Below are 14867 nucleotides of genomic sequence, written 5' to 3'. Positions count from 1 at the left end.
TCTTTTGAAACATGCTCGTGCAGAAAAGAGTGGGGATAATTATTTGTTTTATCTCTGTGCGCAGAGTGACGTCTTTCAGTTTCACCATTTCAAGAGACAAATAAGCGCTCAGTTTCATCTGTGTATGACCTGCCGGGATCTAGGCGGAATCCTAGCATGTCGTCATAAACATTCATCTTTCCAATGTCGGTACATTGTTCAGGGCTCTCCACTGAATAAGATAAATGTTGAATAAATATGTTTTATGTGAAGAACTTTGGATTACACGATAGTAATGTAGTTGAGCTCCTCCTGTGTGGCAGCATATATCCCGGTTGGTGCAGACTTTGACTGTCGTCATCTGTGCATGCCATGCAGCACCTCTCAGGTTTTCCCCATCTGACTCTCTCCCTCACACACGTTTGCACCCGCCCCCTGTGACGCCACGTCTCACTCTGCAGACTGCAGACCTGCATGGCCAGGCTCCTCTGCTCTTTAAAACTTGACCTTGCTGAAGATGGCATCTGCCAACACCCGCTGAAAGGGGGTGCGCACTCCGAGCAAAGGTATCACTTCATCGCCACTGTTTGCAGCAAATGGACACTTTTTTAAAACTCCAACCCCAGAAGGGAAAAGAAATGCATTTTTTAATCTTATATAGGTCGTGTAACTTCTAAAGAAATGATATAAAAGCTTGTAAAATAGGAAACAAGTAATGCTGGTGTTGATGAAAAATTAGAACATAGCTGCAAGCGCATTCACCCTCACTCTCACTCACCCTCACTCACCCTCACCCTCACTCACCCTCAACCCCTCACCCACCCTCAACCCCTCACCCTCACACAGTGCAATAGGTCTCGGAGCATTTGAGTTAGAGCTTTTAGATTTGTTTATGGCTTTTTTTCTTTGTAATTCTTTAGCATTGCCTACAGGAAACAAAAATGCTAAAGATTTAAAAAAAAAAACCATAAACAATTCTAAAAGCACTAACTCTAATGCTGCGAGACCTATTGCATTTCCAATGCTTGTTCTACACTGTTGGCTAAGGAGATACATATTTCGTAGTCTATTTGCCAAAAGACTCCCCAGCATGCCTCTGCACTTCTGTAAGTGTTACGAACTACCTTTCTTTCCGTAACATTTCTGAAAAACTCCAGGTAGATGCTAAATCTGTTGGAGTTGTGTGACATAGTGATCGTACCCCGGTACCGAGGCATCAGATGTTCTACTCTCCTTCCCAACAAACCTTTCAATATTTTGGCCCTGTTCTATCAATTCTTTAGGTGCTGGGCTTATGCATGATAGCCACTTCTGACCATTCTAGGCTAAATAATCGTAATAGTCTGTATTTAAACCTTTCAGGGAACCTATTAATGTCACTCCAGCCAGTTTAAAATGTTGCTTTGAGGTTGGTGACGAACCTGCGCAAATCGTATCAAGTTTCTAATGCCCAAAAAGTGCTTCTGTTGCTTGACTTTAAATGTCTTCTAGTGTGCCCCAAGAAAAGTCTGAGCTCCCCATGCGCTCCTTATCTTCCTTGCTATTTTCTATCACAAGAGTGAATGAAGGCCATTTCAGGGGCTAATAGTTCTGTTTCTTGGCACATAAGATCAAGAAGAATCACATTTTTCCACTAATACGAAAATTCCTATGTGTTTTCAGGAGAGCTTTAAAACGTGTTTTTATTTAATTATTTTTGGTTTAAGTCAGCGACCTTGATGCCATTCGCTGTATGAGTGCTGTACATTTAAATAAATTATAAAATAAACGATTGATCTGAAAGACACCAATGCAGTGTGTGTGTACCAACACAGGGCGCTGTCCTCCAGGTGGAGTGGGGTATCCTGTTTCTGATGGATACTTTTAAACACAGATTTCTGGCATTTAAGAGTATCCTCATGTGCCAGACTGGATCCGGAGAACTTTAACAGCAGTGGTATCGAGTGTGGCTCCGCCTCTCTCCGTACTGCACCTCAGGGCAGTGCGACTGATGCGGGCTTACTGGGCGCTGACTTGGAGGAGGGGCGCTGACCACAGAGGAAGGGCCCTGTGTTTAGCAATAACTTAATATTTAAAAGCACCTGCTTCAGAGTTCCTTATGTGCCAATCTTTCAGGCAGCAAATTAATGTGAGAGAGGGGCTATGGAGAGATGAGGGTGGCACTGGGGGAATTCGGGAAGGAGGAGTGAGGGCACCAGAATAGACTTTTGCACCAGGCGCCACCAGCGCGAAAGCTGGCCCTGCTGCCCCTTGAAGTGAGGGAGGCATATAAGCACCACACCTGTGCCCTGACTTCAATTGCGATTTTTTTGTTGTTGTGCCTTTCGAAGTAACTCTGGTTCCAATTACTGCTGCTCTTCCATTGATTTCTAAAACTATTATGCAGTGTGGTAGGGAATTATGTCACCTTCAAAAACTATAGGCTTCAAACTGTGCTGAGGCTGCAATTTACTTTCATAGTAAATAGTATCGCCATGGCTTGGTGGTTCCAGAGGGATTGGATCTGATGGCCTCTTGCAACCATGTTGTGGCACCCAAGATGCAGTTGCACATGTGGTGTACTGAATCGTGGTCTCCATTCAGTTGCTTGAATCTTGATCTCTGAGATTCTTAAAGCCCAGTCTTTTTGTGAAATTACTGTCCACTCCTTTCTCATCCTTAAGATGTCAGCCACCTTTAATAGCCAAGCCTTTGTCTGTGCCCTTCCATTGGGTCACTTTGATGTGCACTATCTGTACTCTTTAAGTACCCCTTCTTCATCTATTCATTTTCAAATTAAAGGGTGACTTCTGGGAGCTGAAACTCTTTTCTTATTTTCCTGGAAGGCAGCTGCTGTGGAATATATATATATATTTTTTTGCTATGTGAAATATATGCGGACCGTGTTGATCATTGGCAAACGAGACTGTTATGCAATCACCTCTGTGCTGCTGTCACTGAACGTGGAGATTAGGCACTAGCTCAGGCTTTGGGGTCCCAGGAAGACTTCTATGGAATTCTCCAATGTTCTGTCTCTCTGGACTAGTCTGACCTTGCTTCATGTGCCTTTTCCACACCTCTTCTTTGGTCCTAGAGTGGTCTAAAAAAGGAAACTGCCCCAATGTTCCATGACTGTGTTGCTTTCTCTTTGGTTTACCTGGGTTTTGTTTTCTGATCTAATGTAACAGGAAGCTCAATATTCTTTTTGACCCACAGAAAGCGTGGTAGATCTAGTCTCAACAGACCAGATCTCTCAGCTTCACTTGGGTCTAGCTGCTTACAATCCAAAAGTCCAATACCAATGGAAGTGTTAGAAATTGTACCTGGGCGTGGTCAAAAATACATCAGTCCTCTCTCCTGTGCTCTTAGCAGTGTGTTTTCTTATACCTTTACTTGTCTAGGAAAGGAACCCAGTCTGTGCTTACTTTGTAAGAAGGAATGAATATACACATACATATTAAAACAAGGCCCAAAGATTTTCTTGAAATTCCACCTCTTACTGCCACTAATAGTCGCTCCTATTTTCTCTGCTGCTGGTGCCGAGCCCCTGTTGGTGCTGGGCTACTTACTGGCTAGTGCCTTCAGTGCTAGGCTGGTAAGTGCTAATATGTGAGAGCTTGTAGTGCATCCAGCACTCACTGTGGGTTAGTGATTTATTTTGTATACTGATGAGGCCTAATATGTACTTTGCTTGCTATGAACGAGCGGAATGAACCAGCCTGGTTGTTTTAAAAGGGATTTAGGGATGTTTTCCCCCAAGAGACATATGAAAAAGCAAAATTTTCACATAATGCCTTAAGCATTCCAGTGCTTTCATGGTGTGCCAGCTAAGCTTGGCCTTCCACAAGAATGTTTCATGTTCTCCTGTCCGAAAACAATTCAGAGAAAATAGTGCATTTATTATCACACTTTCCCGACAAATGTCTGAAAAGCGTTAGAGTTCCGAAAATGCAATTTAGATAGCATCTTGAACTAATATTTCACTTCCTTTTATTTTATTGTTTTTCCAAGTAGTTTCTCGATCATGTGGCATGATTTCAGACTGAGAATTTCCTCACAAGGGGTAGTGTGTGGGGATATAAAAATCTATCAATCTTAATCTCAGGGAATTTCACAGCGCTATACTGATTTAGCATTTTCTTAGAGCAGTGTTGGCACTCACATTAGAGTCGTTACTGGGCCGTACAGGAGAGGGATTCTATTAATTTTACATTAGCACTTTACAGCATTTGCGATTATTGCCCCAATATCTGCCTTAAATATATATGTTTGGAAATGCAGTAATTGTGAACCTAAGCATCAGCTTGGTAGTTAATATAAATATGTACCTTGTTCTAATGCATGCTTTCACAAAAATAAACTTCCCGCTTGCCCCCCAAACCAATCATTAACATTTTCATTAAAACCATCATTTCTTAACTGAAATGCAAGCTTTTCCTTTTTAGTTAATACATACTTTGTGCCCTAACACCAGTTTTTCATTCTCATCAAGTACCAATGTGTAGTACGGTCACATATGGATGGATTCTGCCTTGCATGTATCACCATCTCACACCATTGATATCCAGAGTTTTGTAGTTATTGCTGTATTGCCAGATTCAGCAATATAACAAAGGTGTTCATCATTGTAGGGTCAGCCTTAGGAGGGTTAAGCACTATCACACCAAGTGTCAAGTGCCTCACAAGACTTACCTTTGCTTGTGAAGCTTTTCCGCAGAGACGACAAGAGCGCCCGCCCCTGTACCCACCTGACCCTTGTGGAGTGAAAGACCCAGCAGGGATGAGATGGACGCAGGGAAGGGAGCCAGGATGCAGAGGCTTGTAAGGGGGTGGAGCTTGCGGTGATCTCAGGGTCAGCTGGGAAAGCAGAAAAGAACCAGGTCAGAAAGAACCACCCTTCCCACTTCCTGCGTAGACCCCCCCAAGCACACACAGAAGCAACCTGCAGTGAACTCACCAGTGATTATGTTGCTTGTGGTGTTCTGGCATCAATCAGCTTCTGATAAGGATCACCAGGTGGAGGCGCTCCAGCGCGATATAACCAAGCAAAAACGAAAAGGAAAGCGCTCCTGCGCGTGAACATAAAGCAAGTCTCAGTCTCTAGTTTGTTGTCATCCTAGCAAACAACTATACTATTTACAAGGCTCAGTCCAGCCGAGCTATTCTCCTAACAGCGCTCCTGCGCAATGGAGAAGCCAATGTTCAAAGTGCAATGTTCAGAGTTCGTGTGTACTGTTCAATGGTCAAACGAAAAGAAAAACCCAAAATGAAAGCACTCCAGAGCTATTACCCTTTGTCACACAGAACACCTGCGTGACTAGGGTACTGATGGTAGACACAGATGTCTATCTCGCGCTCCAGCGCGGTGGTGCACATGGAAGAAATAAAGCGCTCCTGCGCTAAGGAAACAAACCAAGAACAAAATCCAGCGCTGCGTTTACCAGCTGAGGTAGACAGCGCTGCGCGGTGACAACAGCCGGCAAAACAGCGCTCCAGCGCAGCTCCGACGGTCGGAAGGAAAACGGCGCTTCAGTCCAAGCCGTTACACAGGAAACTCCTCAGGGTTGAATTCGAAGCCCTGAACCGGCGGGAAACGCGCTGGTTAAGCGTTTCCCCCGGAAGTGCTTCGGGATCCTCAGGCCGGCTGTCAACAACTAGACCGGGTCGGACCCTCACCCGGAAGTGAGTGTTTCGGTGCCTCTGTGCGTGCAAGCGGGGATGGCAGGGAGCGGCCAGCGCCGCGAACCATGACACCAAGGATGTCTTCACTATTCCCAGAACTGCCACAAGAAGCAAGGACCAACATTTTTTAGTCGTGAGCTCCATCCACACAGGGGAATTGAGACACAAACATGCATACATACACAACAAACGGCACTGAAGATGGCTACACGGGTAGTGCACATAAAGGAGTACAGAAGATGGAGTAAAGAGTTGTACCTCCTGCATGGTGGAGTATATAATTACTTGAAACTGGAAACTCGCTCGTATTATGTGGCCGGCATCATCGGTGTCGCGTCCTCACCTCGAAATAGATTGTCAGGGTGGCGTCTACCTGTGTGGGAGGTCTTGAGATGGAAAAAGGGATGCCTATTTTTAAAACTATCTCTTGTAATTCAGAGATTACTTATCATTATTGTGGGTCCGAAAGATAAGGTTAGCAATCGGTTAAGATGTTAGGAATTATTATTTCTGCTTCGAAAAAGGTCTACGTGCTTCAGCAATCACAAATGCCAAAATGGGTACTGCTTCACCAAATCAGCATTATGAAACTGCCAGAGAGTGGAAGCACTTCTAATGTGCCAGCCAGACAGCAGGTGGTAGGTAGTCCTTGTTGACTTTGTTTGCCTGTCTTTCTTGCATGCAATTCTGAGGCCGTTGACTCTTTTAGCTGGCGTTTGTTGTCAAGGGGAAGTCAATAGCAGAAAACGGGACAGCGCAGAGTAAGTAGACATATTTCAAATAGTGTTTTGAGCGAAGTGAAAAGGGAGGAGTCCTTAGGACAGTTGAAACCAGGCTGGTGGTTGCAGACAGGTGGATGGGTGGGGAGGCCGGATCCAAGACATCTCGGCTGGGCAGTGGATCAAGAATCTATTAAACAGAATCGTTGCCACTGAGAAATGTAGCAGCCCATCCTCCAGGGAGGATGAGGGTCAGCCTGCCTCAATTGTGGTCCAGGAAATACAGGAAGAGTTCCTGCTGGCACCAGGGCAACAAACCATTGCTGACGAGATGTGCTGTGTGCATGTTACAGGAGAGTGCTGTCTAGCCAGCCTTTGGCTCAAATCAGCTAAAGGGAGAAAGGTAAGCCACTTTAATGCTTGGGGGCATCAATGGGACCCAAGAAAGAATCAGACGCCTAACATGGCACTGTTAGCATAGCACAGGTGAAAGTGCTACACTGTGAACAATCAATGCATAAAAAAATGTCCTTTGTGCAACCCTTCTCACACAAGTGCATGCACACCCAATCTTAGAACTTATCTTTAGAGGGTCACCAAAATTCAGCCAGTCCCCTGGCTGCTTAAGTGAATGAAACACCATCTAAAATGTGGTCCTCATTCTACGTCCAGTGGGCCGTTTGCAACCTGCGTAACCTTTTCATGTTACCCCCATGTTATAAGTAGCACTGGACAGAATGAACGCAAAGACACACAATCTGATAGACTTCTTACCAAAGATTCCTTACCTTTGAATTATCTCCAGGCATCAGACTAGATCTAGAATTTTTTCTTGAGCAGTACCCTGCGTGCTGGTAGGTTTTGTCTGTTGACTCCGTTTGGCGGTATCTGCGACTAGAATTGACGTGTGTGGTGCCTATATAGGCACCAGCACAGCATGCTGATGTCAGTTCTCTTCTTTCCACGTCAGTCAGCACAGATCTGGAGAGAGCTACCCCTTCATTCACTTTTTGACTGAGCTTTTTTGACTATTGTTGAAGCTTTTTTGAAAAGTTTATCTCCTGGTGAGGCAGGGATGTCCTCTAGGAAGGCCGGCTTCAAGCACTGCGGCACCTGTCACTGGCCTGTGTCGCTGATGGACTCGCACCTTATTTGACCTTGGTACTCTGAGTTTGACCATTATGTTAAGACCTGCGTCGACTGCCGCACCATAAACCCCAAGGCCTTTAGGGAGTGGTCCCTCAAGCTCCTGGCGGCTCGGTTTACGATGCTGTGACAATCTCAATCCCAGCAAAGAGGAAGGTCCCAGGATCGGTCCTGGAGTCTAAGATCTTCATCGCATTCAAAGTCGTTGGGCCACTCAAGTCCCACCGCAAGTTGTCCAAGATGTCTTCAACTTCACCCCATCTGTCGAAGTCATCAGATGAGACGGGGGAGCATAATCATTCCAGGCCTGGCTCCGCGGTTGGGCCAGTGTCTTGGCCGGCTCCGCGCCTCCCTGAGTTTACGGGTGCCGGAGCGACCCCTGCCCAACTCCAAGAGTTTTATGAGGCCATGAACCTCTTATTTGAGTGGCCCATTTCCTCCGGTGTGCCTTTGGACCCTGCTGGTTTAGGATGGGCCTCTACTGGTTCTCCGCAGGCGACTCCGGCCCCAATGCCAGTTGGGCCTCTTGGATCCATTGTCGACCTTCCCCGGCGTCGCTCCCGATGCTGACGCTCCCGGTGCCCTTCCCATTCTTATTCCTGACTCTGACATGAAGCTGCTGGTGTCGTTTGACTCCAGCACCGACTGGGACCTTGCCTTCCAGATCGACTCCCAAACCGTATTCCTATGGGTTAAGATTCAGGTAAGAGTGGGAGGGATCCTTGGACCCTAAAAAATGCCAGCCGCTAGATCCCAACCTGGACTGGTGCGAGGACCTGGTGGATGCCAGCAATCTGGATACTTCTCCAGATACTTTGCATGGTCCCTCTTTCTACTGTGGCTACGAAGGAGGGAGCCTCTTTTGCTATGGTGGTGAAGGGCAGCTGAGGTCCTAGACCTTAGCCTGCCCTTCGAAGCACTCAAGACTAATGTCTTGACAGAGATGCTTTAAACGGGATTGTCCTCCTCAGAACTGCTTCTCTCTTTCAATGAAGCACTCACGGATGTCCTGCTAGGGTCTTGGTCCAAACCTTGCACAGGGGCTCTCGTGAACAAGACGACTGCCCGCCGCCACCACCCCACCCCAAGGGACCCAAGCTTCCTCACCCAACACCCTACCCTGGAGAGCTTGGTGGTCCATGCTACAACTTCCTGTGTAAATCCTGGCACATTCCCTACAACCCCATCGGAGAGGGAATTCAAGGGGCTGGACACGATGGGAGGAAAAATGTTTTCTTCTGCCAGCCTATCAATGCAGTCCGCAGTGATAGGCTGGCACTAGATCCGCTACTTCCAAACACTGTGGGACATGTTGCGCAGGTGCTGCCATCTGTCCCGGAGGAGGCCTGGGCCATATTCTCTCAAGCTGTTGCTGACGGAAGCGATGCAGCCAATTTCACCATCCGATGTGGACTGGACACCACTGATTTTCTGGGCATATCGGTTTCATCGGCTGTGTCTTACGACACGGCTGAGGACGACTGGCTTTTCGGGGGGTGTCCAAGCATTGCTTTTAGACATGCCATTTGATGGCATTCATCTCTTAGAAGATAAGGCGGACTGAGTGCTAGAGTGCCTCAAGGATAGTAGGCTACGGCCAGATCCATTGCGCCTCGCCAACCCCAGTGCGACTTTTACTTCATTGATGGCCAAGGAATGGGATTGCCACCACATCTTTACACACCCAGCCAACACTGACGCGCAAGCTTCACAGCTTCTGTGTGGCAGAGGACACGGTGCCCACAGACCCCGTGGGCTCGGAAACCAGAGAGCAGGCCAGTCCACCACCTCCAAGGAGCCGCAGTCTCGAAACCCCTTTAGTTTGCCCTTATCCATCACGGAAACCCAGTGGGAGACAGGTTACACCATCACCTGGCCCACTGACAGTCTATACCATTAGACCAGTTGGTTCTTGAAATTATCCAAAGGGCCTACTCCCTCCCATTCGTGACTTCCCTTCACTCATACCACCCACTTGCAAGAGACTGACACAATCAATCAATCAATCAATACATTTGTAGAGCGCGCTACTCACCCGTCAGCGTCTCAAGGCGCTAAGGGGAGGGAGGGGTGCTGTCATTGCTCGAATAGCCAGGTCTTGAGGTGCTTCCTGAAGGTGAGATGGTCCTGGGTCAGTCGGAGGTGTGCGGGGAGTGAGTTCCATGTCTTTGCGGCCAGGTAGGAGAGGGCTACCTCTCCTTTCTCCGCCAGGAAGTGATGCCTCTCTTGGCCAAGGAAGCCATAGAGAGGGTGCTAATGCCTCAGAGGTAGGTCATGGTTGCTATTCCCGCTACTTTTTGGTCATAGTGCAGTTTTGGGCTGTTCCTCCCGAATGGTGAGTCCAGGATATTCGGGCTATGATACCGATGTTTCGGCCTCTACCCTGGATTTCAGTGAGATGGACTTTGAGGCTGTTGGGCCTCATGATCTCTTGCATCCTACTTGTGGCACATGCCCGCTGGCAGACACGGACTCTGCAGTGGGACCTGAAGTTCCAGTGGGCGCAGCATCAGGGATATCTCTCCAACATGATTCAGATCTAGGCGGAAACTGCTAAAGATCTGCTGTGGCAGTTAATGAATTGCGATTGGGTCAGAGGTAGACCCCTCTAAGTTTCCTGACCAGAACTGACCGTGGTGACAGATGCATCACAAAACAAACAGAAGAAACCTGGTCAAAGTTCATGTAAGTATGCCATGTTGAGTCTGAAACCAAGAATCCATTAATGACACTATAGTGATAACACTGGGCTAAGAAAAATTCCCATCAGCCCACCCATCTGGTGGAGTATCGTCACGTGGGAAATGTATCATAAATCCAATTCTTAATCAAGGCACCTGGAATTGATGCGAAAGATGGATTTTGTAGATATAATTATAGACCACAGTGACTCACTAGTGATGCCAATGGAGTGCAGTGCGCGTGAAGAGTGAAAGTGAAAGATAAAATTGACTCAAAGAACCAAGAATCAGTTTATTAGGTATGGTACTAGGGTCAAAACTAAAAACAATGCCTCTATAGTTTTAAATAATAACTATGCCAAGGCATGGTGTATTTCGGTTGACATGTTTCAGCTAGATGGACAACTGGTCCTAGCTTTCTTCAGGACCTGGTGAATACTGCGACTGCAAATTAAAGTAAATGAATTTACAATGGAAGTGAATTTGTACACTAATAATGGATAACTCCTACCAGTTACTCTGAGCCCAGATGTGTACTGGTGATAATCCAATCATACCGTCTGTCCTAAAACAAGATGAAAAAAGTGTACAACTCAATAGCGTGAAAAATGGTCTCAAGGATGCATCAGACAAACAACATCCATACAAACAATACGGTAGAGAAAGTCTCGCCGTCACACAGTAGTTTGTAGAATACTACTGGATTGATGTGTATGAATCACAAATGGTCAAAATATCTGAACTTACCCAGCGTTATGTGGGAATGTGCCTCACCTCACCCGGTCACCCACTCGGGAATAGGGAGGCCCCGCTCTGTCAGAAAGGAAAAATCAAAAGGACCTCAGAAAAATATCAGGGGTACTTTAGTACAATTGGTCACTAATTTTTAATATTCTACTGACAAAAGCCTAGTTGTAAAAAGGAGATTCAACCTCAAATGAAAACATGGTGCAAACCATGCAGGGTAGTCAAATGATAAACAATTGTAAAAAAATTATTGTAAGACAATCAATAATGGCTTGGGAAATCTAGTAATGTAATGCACAGGAACACTCCAAAGCACTAAGCACAGATGTCTTAAAAAGCAGGGGCAAAGTGGCTGGCTGAGACCAAAATGAAGCGTCCTACCTGTCCGTCGGTACCTCTACACCAGCATCCGAGAGGGAGTGGAGGTAACTGACGGTTGGGCGCGCTTGTATTTTTATGCCCGAGTTAATTGATTAATAAATTTCAGCTGTAAGAAGGTTTGGTGTGATTCGTAATGAATCGCGGTGTTCAGTTGAAACACGCTTGTGCCATAAGAGAACACTATATACTCAGGGCATGCGTGATACAGCGAATGTTGAAGCGCGCTTGCACCACCAGTGGCGATATATGGTATGCACATGCGCAATGGAATAGAAGTTGTATGCGCATGCGCAATAGAATCGGGGCGTCCTGCAGCTAACTGATGCATCACTCCTGGGATGGGGTGTCCATCTGGGAGAGGTGGAGATCGGAGGACTCTGATCTCTGGCTGAATCCGGATTCCACATCAACCTGTTGGAGCTCCAGGTGACCTGGCTTGCATCAAAATTGTTTCTACCCTCCATCAAGAGAAGACTAGTACAGGTGTTCACCTACAACACCACCGCCAACAAACAGGGCTGGTTGGGTCGTGGACCATTTGTCAAGAGGGCATGTCTCTGGTCATGGCTGGAACGCCATGGAATATCCCTGGTGGTTCAACATTTGGTGGGCTCTCTGAACACCAGAGCAGAGAAACTCAGCCGAAGATACCTAGCGGTTTTTGAATGGCGTCTCATCCAGAGGTGGTGCAGGGACTCTTTAAGCAGTGGGGAGATCCTTGTTCAATGTCAGCAGTTCTGTGCACTGGAGTTTCCATAGCGGCTCTCGCTCTGGGACACGTTTTGTTTTGAGTGGAGTGAAGGCCTCCTGTATGCATTCCGCCCATACCACCCGTGCCCAGAGTTCTCTAGAAGATCTGGAACCACCGTGCCTAAGTCATTCTTGGGGCTCCGGACTGGGCTTGGAGAGTTTGGTATTCCGAGCATGGCTTTCGATCCTCCGATCAAGCTTCCCCTTTGGGTGGATCTTTTGTCGCAGGAAGCAGAGGAGGGTTCTCCACTGGTACTAGTCAACGCTCCGCCTTCATGCGTGGAGATTGAGCGGCGACAGTTGACAGTGTCTGACCTTCCCCCTCGAAGTCTGCAATATTATCTTTGCAGCCAGGCATCCTCTAACAAAACTCAAGGCTCCTGCTGTTGGAGCAAGTTTCTTGCATGATGTGCAGGGAAATATAGTGACAACCCTTTCTGCAACCCTCTCTCAGGTTCTTCTCTTTATTTTTTCTGACACTCAGCAGGGCTGTGCTCTGGGCACTCTTAAGGGCTATCTTTCTGCTATTTCAGCCTGCTGGCGTCTGCCTGGTCAGCCATCCCTCTTCAAATCCCCTGTTGTTAACATATTCTTGAAAGGGTTGCAACACATTTCCCCCCCTTCACCATGCCTCAGTGGAACCTTATCTATTTATTTATGTTTAGTGTTTTATACAGTGCGAACGTGACCCGTTAGGGTATCAGAATACTTTACAAGGCGAAACAAGATGATTACAAACATTCAGAACAGACGAATTATGTGAGAGTTTTGCCGAGATAAACAGGATATTGCAATGAGAGGGAATAGGCGAAACATTGGTACAACTTAAGGGAGAAAAACAAACCTTAGACAGAGCAGAGGTAGACTGCACAGCACCAGTCTCTGCCACTTAGAGTGACGATGAAGTACGAATGAAGCAGAAGGAAATAGCAACAACCATGATACAAGACAATGTGTAGGCTACATCGAGAAAATCCAGATTGGCATACACTGGTAGAGGTCAAGGAGAGAGCATATCGCTAAGCATCTGGGCTGTATAATCGCTCAGAGTGTTATGGAAGGAATTTACCCATAAGGAAAGTCTTCGCTTCCTTTTTTAATCTAGCCAAGGAGGGCATTCTTCTGACCTTGGGTGGCAGTGAGTTCCAGATTCTGGTACTAAACTTGATCTTGTGCTCACTTTCCTTATGTGCGCTCCATTTGAGCCTTCACATATTTTTCCTATCAGGCGTCTTACAATCAAGACTGCCTTCCTTGTGGCAATAACATGAGCCCCGAGGGTCTGTGAGCTTCAGGCCTTATCATCAAAGCCTCCATATTTGAGCACCTATCCAGACAACTGGTAGTGACTACTAGGCTCTCTTTTATACCGAAAGTTGTCACCCTACTTCACGTAGGCTAATCCATCACCTTGCCTACTTTTACGCTCCACTACACATTCCTCCAAAGAAGAGGAGCGACTTCACCGTCTGGACCTAAAAAGAGCGCTGACATTCTAAATTGACCGCACGAAAGAGTTCCGTGTAGATAACCAACTCTTTGTGTGATATATCGGAGCGAAGATGAGAAAGGCTGTGCAGAAATGGACCATCTCCCATTGGATCATGCTCTGCATAAAGATCTGCTGCGCATTGTCAAAAAAGCAACCATCCCTTGGTTTGCGTGCTCTTTCCACCAGAGCAAAAGATGCGACCACTGTGTTAGCATGCGAAGTTCCGGGTACTTGACATATGCAGGCAGCAATATGGGCCTTGTTGCACACGTTCACCAAGCACTACTGCCTGGACAATCAGGTCCGCCTGGACTGGCACTTTGCCCATTAGATCCGGCAGGACTTTTTAATCTAAATCTGTCTCACAGAACCACCTCCAGGGAGGTATTGCTTGGGTATCTATTCAAAGGTAAGGCATCTGTGGCTAGAAGTCTCTATCAAATTAACAAGTTACTTACCTTCGGTAACACCTTCTCTGGAGACTCTATCTAGCCGCAGATTCTTTACCGACCCAATCATCCATCCCTCTCTGTGATCCGATTCTAAAGTCAGGGCTGCTCCCCTTTCAGGGCCCTAATTTTCCACTCCAGTCATCGGTGTTCTTTGTGGCTGGCGTAGAAAATCGTGAAAATAAACTGAAGTATGACGGCTGAGGTGATGCCTATTTAAGCACCGCACACATCACTACCGGCGCAGACGAAGCCACACAGAGCCGATCAACGCCACCTACCGGCGCACAGGGCTACTGTTCAAGAAAAATGTACGGATCCAGTCTCTGACGCTTGGGAATAATTGAAAGGTAAGGAATCTGCAGGAGTATTGAGTTTCTGCCAGATAAGGTGTTACCGAAGGTAAGTTACTTGTTATTTATTTACATGCAAAGTATAGTTAAAGCACTGGAGCACAGAAGGTGCCCTGCACTGTCCATTTAAGGAACTTTAAGAATAAAGATACTAGAAGCAGACAAATGAAGAATCTACAATGAAAGGGCCTGAGCCACCAGGGAAGTGTCCTTAAATCAACAGGGGACAGCTGTATTGCCCTAACTTTGGGCAAACCCAATTAATGGTCAATTGGAAACTTCTACCACAGATAATTGTAGCAATTGTAGTGTTTGTTACAATTATTATTATTATTATTTAATCAGAATTTCTAAAGCGCGTAGATACCCGTAGGCATCCCAGCAACACAACAGTGTGTCTCCTGGAATCATTTTTCCACAACTAAAAGATGTGCCGGAAGTTTGAGATTTCCACGTTTTTATAGTAATTAGGAGCATTGATAATTTAAGACTAAAGAGTGTGTTCTTTT

At 46.5% G+C, this 14867-nt stretch overlaps 1 protein-coding gene across 2 annotated transcripts in view; it reads left to right on the top strand.

The window, feature by feature from the left end:
* KCNAB2 (potassium voltage-gated channel subfamily A regulatory beta subunit 2) overlaps positions 1 to 14867 on the top strand; it is a 1353173-nt gene that overhangs the window by 441311 nt on the left and 896995 nt on the right. The window lies entirely within an intron of this gene.

This window comes from Lissotriton helveticus, chromosome 5_1 (assembly GCF_964261635.1).
Source record: "Lissotriton helveticus chromosome 5_1, aLisHel1.1, whole genome shotgun sequence".
Taxonomy (NCBI): Eukaryota; Metazoa; Chordata; class Amphibia; order Caudata; family Salamandridae; genus Lissotriton; species Lissotriton helveticus.
Note: the sequence above shows the minus strand (reverse complement) of the source record. Positions and strands in the feature narration are given on the sequence as shown.